At 39.5% G+C, this 10,370-nt stretch overlaps 1 protein-coding gene across 10 annotated transcripts in view; it reads right to left on the reverse strand.

The window, feature by feature from the left end:
- DLGAP1 (DLG associated protein 1) overlaps positions 1-10,370 on the reverse strand; it is an 876,459-nt gene that overhangs the window by 97,595 nt on the left and 768,494 nt on the right. The window lies entirely within an intron of this gene.

Genomic DNA, 10,370 nt, shown 5'->3' on the forward strand with positions numbered 1-10,370 from the left:
CTTTAAGATTTGCTTTTCTTAGAAAGAAAAAGCCTATTTTATTTGATTAAATTTTTGTTTAAAGATTTTATTAGAGAGAGAGCATGTGTGAGTGTGCTCAAGCGGGGATGGGGGCAACAGAGGCAGAGGGAGAAGCAGACATAACCCCATTAAACAGGGAGCCCTACATGGGGCTCGATCCCAAGACCCTGGGATCATAACCTAAGCCGAAGGCAGATGCTTAACTGGCTGAGCCACCCAGATGCCAAAAGCCTATTTATTTTAATTCTAATAATTTAACATCTTAATCATTGGTACATCTGTTCTCTTCTCCTTCATGGTGCCTTGCTTCCTTGTGTGCTTAGTTATTTTAGACAGCAAGAAGATCATGTTCCTTGCAAAATTATTTTGCAAAGTTATTTGTGGCCTAGAAAAATATTCCGTTTTCTGTAAAGGATTATCATGGAAATATTCATAGCTTGAGGTTCTTTGAACCACTCAGCTGATGTAACTTTAACCCAGGATGTGAAAGAAGGCCACGTGGTTACAGCGTCTCATGAATGGCTACCCCCTTTAGTGTCAAGATAGGAGTTTTCTTGATGTATCTGTGTTTTATTTTGCTTTGTTTTATTTGGAGTTGGGGGGAGGGGAAGTGGATCATAGGGATATACCTGTCTTCTGGTTCATGCTAATGTATAGAGTGTAATCTTTAGGAGTGCAAGCTTTGTGGGGTAGTTTTCTTATTAGATGTTTCCTTGGGAGGACTGGGGCTTTAACTGCCCACTTCTTCCTACTCTAGGATATTATCAAAACCTAAACTTGTGATCATCCTGATTCAGTAAACACCCCCAGTGCAGAAGCACCTTTACTATTTTAGTTACCTCTCTAACTTCCTGCTTTCCAGTAACTCCTTATTAACTCACTGGATCTTGGATGTTTTGAAGGATATATATGTATACTTAGAGATGTATGGATCCTGCCATATTACTGCAGGTGAAACCCTATGAGAACATAACTTCAAATTTGTAAGATGAAATATTTATTGGTTTTTATTTTATTTAAAAAAAAATTTATTTGACAGACAGAGATTACAAGTAGGCAGAGAGAGAGAGAGAGGAGGAAGCAGGCTCCTTGCTGAGCAGAGAGCCCGATGTAGGGCTCGATCCCAGAACCCTGGGATCATGACCTGAGTGAAAGGCAGAGGTTTTAACCCGCTAAGCTACCGAGGCGCCCCTTTATTGTTTTTTATATTACAGTGACTAAAAGTCAAGCCTGGGTACATCTTTTTGGCTGGAGGTACTATGACTTCTTGTGACTGAGGGTGGGGGACAAAACAGAATAGGGAAAGGGAAATGCTTTGTATACTTCCTTTGGGGAAGTTTATTAGAATTTCTGAGTGGGAAGAGGCGATTTATGCTAAAGATGGTTATGTATATGTATGTATGTATGTAAGGTATATCAAAAGGGGGTTTGGATTTTTTAAAAGTTTAGAAACACGATTCTATAATCAGTCCTATTTTCTAAAACTTCATTGAAGTTGCAGTTCTACAAATTCTGGAATGAAGACGCCCTTTTACATTTTGGGTCTTTCATCTATTGAAAGCTATAGATGCTCTTCTCCTGAAATAATTCACACATGTACACTTATACAAATTGAGATTATAATTTCAGATGATCGAAGGGACCCTCTAAAGTCCATTCATTGATCTAGATTAAGAACTTCAGCTCTTCGGGTGCCTGGGTGGCTCAGTGGGTTAAAGTCTCTGCCTTGGGCTCAGGTCATGATCCCAGGGTCCTGGGATCGAGCCCCACATCGGGCTCTCTGCTTGGTGAAGAGCCTGCTTCCTCCTCTCTCTCTGCCTGCCTCTCTGCCTACTTGTGATCTCGGTCTGTCAAATAAATAAATAAAATCTTAAGAAAAAAAAGAACTTCAGCTCTTAAAATATTAAATACTAGTTTAATTTCCATAAATGAATAAGTTAAGTAACCTATGGCCATCCATAAAATTAGAATTGTATGCAGATATTAAAAAGGAAATAACTTGGGGTGCCTGACTGACTCAGTCGGTAGAACATGTGACTCTTGATCTTGGGGTTGTGAGTTCAAGTTCCATGTTCAGCATAGAGTTTACTTAAAAAAAAGAAAGAAAGCAATTCTATGTATACTAATGTAGACAGATGCTAAAGATATAATGTCAAGGGGCGTCTGGGTGGCTCAGTGGGTTAAGCCTCTGCCTTAGGTTCAGGTCATGATCTCAGGGTCCTGGGATCAAGCCCCGTATCTGGCTCTCTGCTCAGCAGGGAGCCTGTTTCTCCCTCTCCCTCTGCCTGCCTTTCTGCCTACTTGTGATCTCTCTCTCTCTCAAATAAATAAATAAAATCTTAAAAAAAAAAAAAAAAGAATAGGGCGCCTGGGTGGCTCAGTGGGTTAAAGCCTCTGCCTTCAGCTCAGGTCATGATCCCAGGGTCCTGGGATCGAGCCCCGTATCAGGCTCTCTGCTCAGTGGAAAGCCTACTTCCTCCTCTCTCTCTGTCTGCCTCTCTGCCTACTTGTGATCGCTGTCTAATAAATAAATAAATAAATAAATAAAACCTTAAGAAAAAAAGAATAATTCAGAAAAGAAAGAAAAAAAAAGATACAATGTCAAGTGTAAAAAGTTGTAGAACAAATGAGAATGATTTTTGTTTGTGTATACGCTATGTAATTATAAGTCTGTTTGTGTACAGTAGAAAATATCTGCAGGGATATAGAAAAATTTGACATTGTGACTGGATGAGTATTGTGGAGACTTTTTTCTTAAACCAAGTAAGATTTGGACTTTCCATCTTAAGCTTGTATTTCTTGTACATATTATGAAGAAAAATTGAGTTAAAAAAATCATTCTTCTAAAATACAGTGTTTTATAGTCTTTATAATCTACTCCAGAGGAAAAATCACAGGTATTTATTGCTATAGCTATTTATTGCTATCTAAATGAGATCCTTTCCTCTAATTGAAAATTTTTACCTCTTTTCCCTTTTTTGTTTTCTAAAAGGTTAAAAGACATTTTTGGACTTTCCTTCTTGACTTGACTATCATTGTCCAGTTATCTTGCTTTTGCTTCTTTTCAGGTTTTCAATTTCTTGTTTGTGTGAATTATGTGAATGAAATCCAGGCATATATAAGTTATATTGAAATATTGCTTGAATTTCTACATGAATTCTCTTATTTCATCAGCTACTAAGTCATACATTTATGATTTTTATATAAAACATTCCATGGATTGTTAGCTCAAATTATGCTGTTATAGTCAACTACATGAAATGAGGTAATTAGAAAGCTGCCAAGTTCTTACATGATGATCTTTGTCTCAAATATTTGTCTCAAAATATTGATCTGTTATATACTTGCATGGATAGATTTATTAATACTAATCCCTACCAGATACTAAATTTCTCACCTGCTATTTCCATTTAATTATGTCCTTATTTTTTTTAAGCAGAGCTAATTTTCTAAAATGAGGCATTTTGGGTAACAGTAGAAAAGAGACACTTTTACTGGCTTCAGTTAGAGTGGGGTTTAGAATGAAGTCAAGAAATGGGTATAATAATTACAGATATTACTACAATAGAAAGTCCAACTATTCGTTGATCACAGAAAGTGTCATATACTAACTAGTCAGGAGTCTGGTTGTCTCTCCCATTTTTGTCAATGAATATGGCTCCATCTCCTTGGAAGTTTTCAAACTTATACCACGGATGCAGCCAATTGATTCATTCACATGTGAGCAGTGGGTGTGGCCTCTCCTGCGCTGAGGGTAGGTAATTGGCTGAGAGTAACCTCCCGGTCAGCCTAGATTTGAGAAGCTTCCTGAAATGTACCTTAATGGGGATTCCCTTCAACAGATGGCCAGCATCTCTGTCTTGCAGTTGGTTATTTGCTGGCAACTTCCTTCTGTTTAACTGAACTCTTTCTGATTTAATAGACCCTCCTTACATTTAATTCTAACTTTCAAAAATAAAGAAATTGTTAATATCCAATTTGTAACCCCACATTCCTCTTCCTCCTATCCATGTTTAAATTGTCATCAGTTCCATGAATCTAATCACTTTCATCCCATGGATTGCCTTGGTCTTGACAGGGTCTTCCATAATAATCACAGGATTCTATCCCTCCAGTCAAAACCCTTATTAATTTCCTACACTGTCTTCTGAATTATCTGTTAAAGAAACAGACTTGGTCATTGCATTCCCCAGGTTAAAGATCTTCAATGGCTCTTCAGTTCCCTGGAATAAAGTCCAAACTCTGTGTTGGCATTTTTATTGTGTTGGCATTTTTATAATTTAATGCATTCTCTTCTGCTTCTTACTATTCTCTTCCTACACACCTTTTGCTCCTTTCTCTTACTTATTTTCCTGCTTGTATCTTGACCACATGCTATTCCTTCTGCCTGTAATTTTTGTCCTCTTTCTTTACTTGGCAAACTCCTACTCATCTTTTAAATCTCATATCTGTTATCACCCCTCCTGTAAAAACTTCCTGAATTACTTACCCTGTCCCTGTCCTCTCTTAACTTTTAGAAGGTGCCTCTCGTATCTTTTATCACTCTACTGTAATTAGAGACTTCTGTCTCTCCAAGAGAGTAGAACCTGTGTCTTAACCAACTCTGAATCCAGTACCTCCACAGTGCCTGCCTGGCTCAATACAGTTTTTTGTTTTTTTTTTTTTTTTTTTTTTCAATTACATGTTGCGTATCTGAAACCAGTTCGTATGTCTTTCTGAGGTGATTGATCTTCCCTTAAGAAGAAAACTAGCCTGGGGTGCCTGGGTGGCTCAGTTGGTTAAGTGTCTGCCTTTGGCTCAGGTCCTGGGGTCTTTGGATCAAGTCTCACATCGGGTTCCTTACTTAGGGGGCAGTTGTCTTCTACCTTTCCTCCCCACTCATGCTCTCTCTATCTCTTTCTCTCTAATAAATAAATAAAATCTTAAAAAAAAAAAAAGAACAAAACTGGACTATCACAAAATGAACTTCAGAATGAGCCTGATTACCTAATGGCCAGCTGGGATATCCTGTCCTCATTGTTATTTTATAATTTGATAGTTTATGGATATTCATAGGAATAGATATAAAGTAAGAAAGAGGCAAAGGCTAATCAAGGAATTTTACTTCTTCCTAATTTTAAGCCCCCTACTCCACTAATATAAAATGGACACACTGGGGGCTCCTGGGTGGCTCAGTGGGTTAAGCCTCTGCCTTCGGCTCGGGTCATGGTCCCAGGGTCCTGGGATCGGGCCCCGCATCGGGCTCTCTGCTGAGCGGGGAGCCTGCTTCCCCCCACCCTCTTTCTGCCTGCCTCTCTGCCTACTTGTGATCTCTGTCTGTTAAATAAATTTAAATTAAAAAAAAAAAATGGACACACTGGAGATTCTAGAAAATTCTCCATCCAAATCTTTCCTCTTCTCTGTCTTACAGAAATATGTTTATTTTTTTGGGTAGAGGTAGCCACATCTCTTCTGGGGCCACGGTCTCATATCTATGATTTTGATTACTCTTTTAAAAACGTTTTTCCTATTCTTGAAAAAATACATTAACATGGGGTGCCTAGGTGGCTCATTCAGTGAGTGTCTGACTCTTGACTTCAGCTTGGGTCATGATCTCAGTGTCCTGAGATTGATTCCTGTGTTGGGCTCTGTGCTCATCAGGGAGTCTGCTTCTCTCTCTCTCTCTCTCTCTTTCTCTCCACTCTCTCTCTATAAAATAAGTAAATCTTTTAAAAAATTATGTTAGAATAGTAGAGTTGTGGTAAAGAGCAGTTGCAGTGGTTAGAAAGACTGACCCATCTGATCCTTATGTTGTGCTTAAATATTTTCAACTCAAATCAGTTGGTGTTTCTTTCATTTTTTTTTTTTTTTTGAAGATTTTATTTGAGGGACACCTGGGTGGCTCAGTTGGTTGGACGACTGCCTTCGGCTCAGGTCATGATCCTGGAGTCCCGGGATCGAGTCCCGCATCGGACTCCCAGCTCCATGGGGAGTCTGCTTCTCTCTCTGACCTTCTCCTCGTTCATGCTCTCTCTCACTGTCTCTCTCTCAAGTAAATAAATAAAATCTTAAAAAAAAAAAAAGATTTTATTTGAGAGAGAGAATGAGAGAGAGAGAGAAAGAGCACAAGAAGGGGAGGAGGGTCAGAGGGAGAAGCAGACTCCCTGTTGAGCAGGAAGTCTTATGCAGGACTCGATCCCAGGACTTTAGGATCATGACCTCAGCCTCAGGCAGTCACTTAACCAACTGAGCCACCCAGGCGCTCCAAATCAGCTGGTCACTACCCATTTTGTTTTTCTGCTAGACAGCTTTTTCACCCCTCTTCTGTTTTATGATCTCATATTTCTGTTTTTTTTTTTTTCTTTTAGTCACATTGATGTGCATTTCACTACTCTGAATGTCATCATGTTAATGTACTTTATAAAGGTCCCAGTGACTCTTCTGTTGATCTTACATTTTTAAGAATGGGAGAACTTAAAGAATTACTATCAAGCTCTTGAGGCCTTGGGTATTTGCTGTTTTTTAACATCAGCAAAACATTCTATTCCATCAGTACTTGACACTCTCAGTATTTGATTCCTATATTATCAAGAGAAGAGCTCTAAGCGAGTCTCATTATAACATAAAGTTTGCCGAGATGCTATAATTGTCAACATCTGTTCATGGTAGAGGATATTCACTAGGCAGCAGAGGTTATATAATGTCTCATTCATTTGATCTATTCCATCTCCATATTTAGAATACCTCTGTACCCCATAAGAACGTAAAAACTGGTAATAGACCTTTGTTTCCCTAGTACAGCTTTCAACTGCTGTTGAAACTGCTGGTTTCGTTTCTTTTCTTTTCTCTTCTTTCTTTCTTTCTTTCTTTCTTTCTTTCTTTCTTTCTTTCTTTCTTTCTTTCAACTGCCACTGGTTTCAAATAGAGAAGTCCCCAAGCTGTGGTCCATGGCCTGGGTATGCTCAGCTGTGTCCAGAAGCACTGGTACAAAAGCACAGGAAGATCATGAATGTGCTGTCTTGTGGATATAGCCCAAGGTCAAGGACTATCACAGGACTAGAATTTTGTGTAGGGAGCACAGCCCCTTTGCCTAAAATTTGCTTACAGGTGAGGTTGCTGAAGAGTCAGCTTGGCATAATGTCTACCATAGTGGCTCAGGTGAGGGTCACTCTTAAATTTTTGGATCTGTGTGATCATGAAGCATCAGTTTGATGAAGATAAGAAATATACCATTTGACATAATTGCACTGTTGGCTATTCACAGAGTCGCCCCAGGTTGATTAGCCTAATGAGATAGATTACATGATGATTTTTCTTTTTTGTATCCCTTATAGCTCTTAGGTTAATAATGTCTTGTGTACAATCAATTCTTAATAAATATTTGTTGAAAAAAAAATAGACATAGAGAAAGAAACGGAGTAACTTGGCATGAAAGTCCTGTGTAAGGCCTGCTCTGGGCTAAGAGCCATGCTGCCCTGTTCTTAAAGCCAAGGGGCTCCCTCCAAGCCTTCCTCCAAAATCCCTGATTTCTGGGCCAAGCAATGCAAAATGGCCCACTCCCATGATCAGAACCAGATTTCTTTCTAATGTGCAATAATAGGATAGGCTCTTCAAAAGCACTTCAAAGTAACCAGGAAAGTTAGGACTTGCCATGGCAAGAAACAGAGCAGGGGGCCCCTTGACTGGGGTCTGAAATGAATCCTTGGTTGAACAAGTAATGGAAACTGACAAAGCTCCCAAACTGTAGAGAAACCCAGAGCACAGAGAGGTTGGTTAGTCAGACTTAATCATATTCCTCATGCGACATTCTACACTGAAGACACAGGGTTGAGGGAAGCCAAACTGGCGCCCATGCTTGCCTTCTTCCTACACTGATGAGTAGATTTAAAAGACCTTTCTCAGCTGAGAGCCAAGTCATGAGTCCAGCTCAAAGCAGAGCAAACTTACAGCTTCCTTTGCTTTGTAGCAAACCCTTATATCCAGAATCCTATTCAGCCCCTTTTTCCTAATTGATCTGCTGTTACTATTACTAGTATGGTCATCATTTGTTGAGTGTATGCAACTTGCTATATATTAACTACTGTCATTTCAGCTGTGAGTGAGGAAAGAGCAGCCCAGAGAAGTTAGTTAATTTGCCCACAGTCACACAGCTAGTAAATAGGAGAGCCAGGACCTAAACCCAGGCAGTCAGACTCTAGAACTAAACTCTTAACAACTACCCTATACTGAATCATAACCCTCATGAAGCACAGCAAACATGATTACACAGGTGCTCTATGAAAGTAAGACAACATGTTTCTATATAATACTACTCTGTGCATTTATATCTATATTCTATATAGATATTATTTATTTATTTATTTATTTATTTTTTTTTTTTTAAAGATTTTATTTGTTTATTTGACAGACAGAGATCACCAGTAGACAGAGAGGCAGGCAGAGAGAGAGAGGGAAGCAGGCTCCCTGCTGAGCAGAGAGCTGGATACGGGACTCGATCCCAGGACCCTGGGACCATGACCCGAGCCGAAGGCAGCGGCTTAACCCACTGAGCCACCCAGGCGCCCCTAGATATTATTTATATAAGGAAATATATCACATATTAATAAATAGCCATTGTATATTACTATATTACTAAAGATTCTAGAGGCAGTTTTATAAAAATAAGATAATGTACTATATATTATTTATATATATATATATATATATATATATATATATATATAATTGACCCTTGAATAACAAGGGTTTGAACTGTGCAGGCCCACTTACTGGTGTATTTTCTTTCTTTCTTTTTTTTTTTTTTTAAAGAGTTTATTTATTTATTTTACAGACAGAGATCACAAGTAGGCAGAGAGGCAGGCAGAGAGAGAGGAAGGGAAGCAGGCTTCCTGCTGAGCAGAGAGCCCGATGCGGGGCTCGATCCCAGGACCCCGGGATCATGACCTGAGCCAAAGGCAGAGGCTTTAGCCCACTGAGCCACCCAGGCGCCCCTATTTTCTTTTTTTTTAAAAGCAGACTCCATGCCCTTCGTGGAGCCCAACATGGGGTTTGAAGTCATAACCCCGAGATCAAGAAATGAGATTGAGAGGTGTCCCCTTGGGTTGCCTGGGTGGCTCTGTCAGTTAAGTGGCTGCCTTCAGCTCAGGTCACGATCCCAGGGTCCTGGGATCAAGTTCTGCATTGGGCTCCTTGCTCCCCTGCTTCTTTCTACCTTGGCTCCTTCCCCTGCTTGTGCTCTCTTTCTGACAAATAAATAAAATAAGATCTTTAAAATAAAAAAAAAGACTTGGACCCTTAGGGGTACCTGGGTGGCTCAGTCATTGGGCATCTGCCTTTTGCTCGGGTCATGATCCCAGGATTCTGGAATTGAGCCCTGTGTCGGGCTCCTTGCTCAGAGGGAATCCTGTTTCTCCCTATCCGTCTCCCCCAGTTTGTGTTCCCTCTCTCACTATCTCTCTGTCAAATAAGTAAAAAAAATCTTAAAAAAAAAAAAAAAAGAGTTGGACCCTTAACCTTACATGGGAGGTGCCCTTCACGTGAATTTTTTGGATAAATACAGTACAGTACTGGAAATGTATTTTCTCTTCTTGATGACCTTCTTATTTATACTTATTATTATTTAGATTATTTGTTTATTTGACAGAGAGAGAGAGTGCAAGCAAAAGCAGGAAGCAGGCTCCCGGCTGAACAGGGAGCCCAACTACCCAATACTCGATCCCAGGATCCTGAGATCATGACCTGAGCTGAAGGCAGTTGCTTAACCAACTGAGCCACCCAGACACCCCCTTGATGACTTCCTAATAACATTTGCTTTTCTCTAGCTTACTTAATTGTAAGAATACCGTATATAATATGTATATGTGTATATATATATATATAATATGTAAAATATGTATTAATTATCTGTTTATGTTATTGGTAAGACTTCCAGTGAATAGTGGGCTATGAGTAGTTTAAGTTTTGGGGGAGTCAAAAGTTATATTTAGCTTTTTGACTATGCAGGAAGTCGGTGCCCCAAAACCCCACACTGTTCGAGGGTCAACTTTATATAGTGGTCCTCTGCGGTATCAGTAGTAGGTTGGTTTTTCTACACATAGCAACAAATTCATAATAGTAAATATTCAGCCTTCACTCTAGAGATGGGAGGTTACTTCTAGCCCCTTACCGCACGTAACCCTACAGCAATCCCATAAAGACATAGGATAGGTATTCCTATTAGGTCCTGTGTGCTGCAGGTGGCAGGCCAGCTTGTGAGAATTTCAAGAAGATATAAAATATTTGAGTCTTGAAAAAAGAGTGGTGCTAAACCATGAATAAAAACTGCAAAATCAAAATTAGTAAAAATTCAGTGAAATACTGTTCTAAACTAC

This window comes from Mustela erminea, chromosome 13, assembly GCF_009829155.1.
Source record: "Mustela erminea isolate mMusErm1 chromosome 13, mMusErm1.Pri, whole genome shotgun sequence".
Taxonomy (NCBI): Eukaryota; Metazoa; Chordata; class Mammalia; order Carnivora; family Mustelidae; genus Mustela; species Mustela erminea.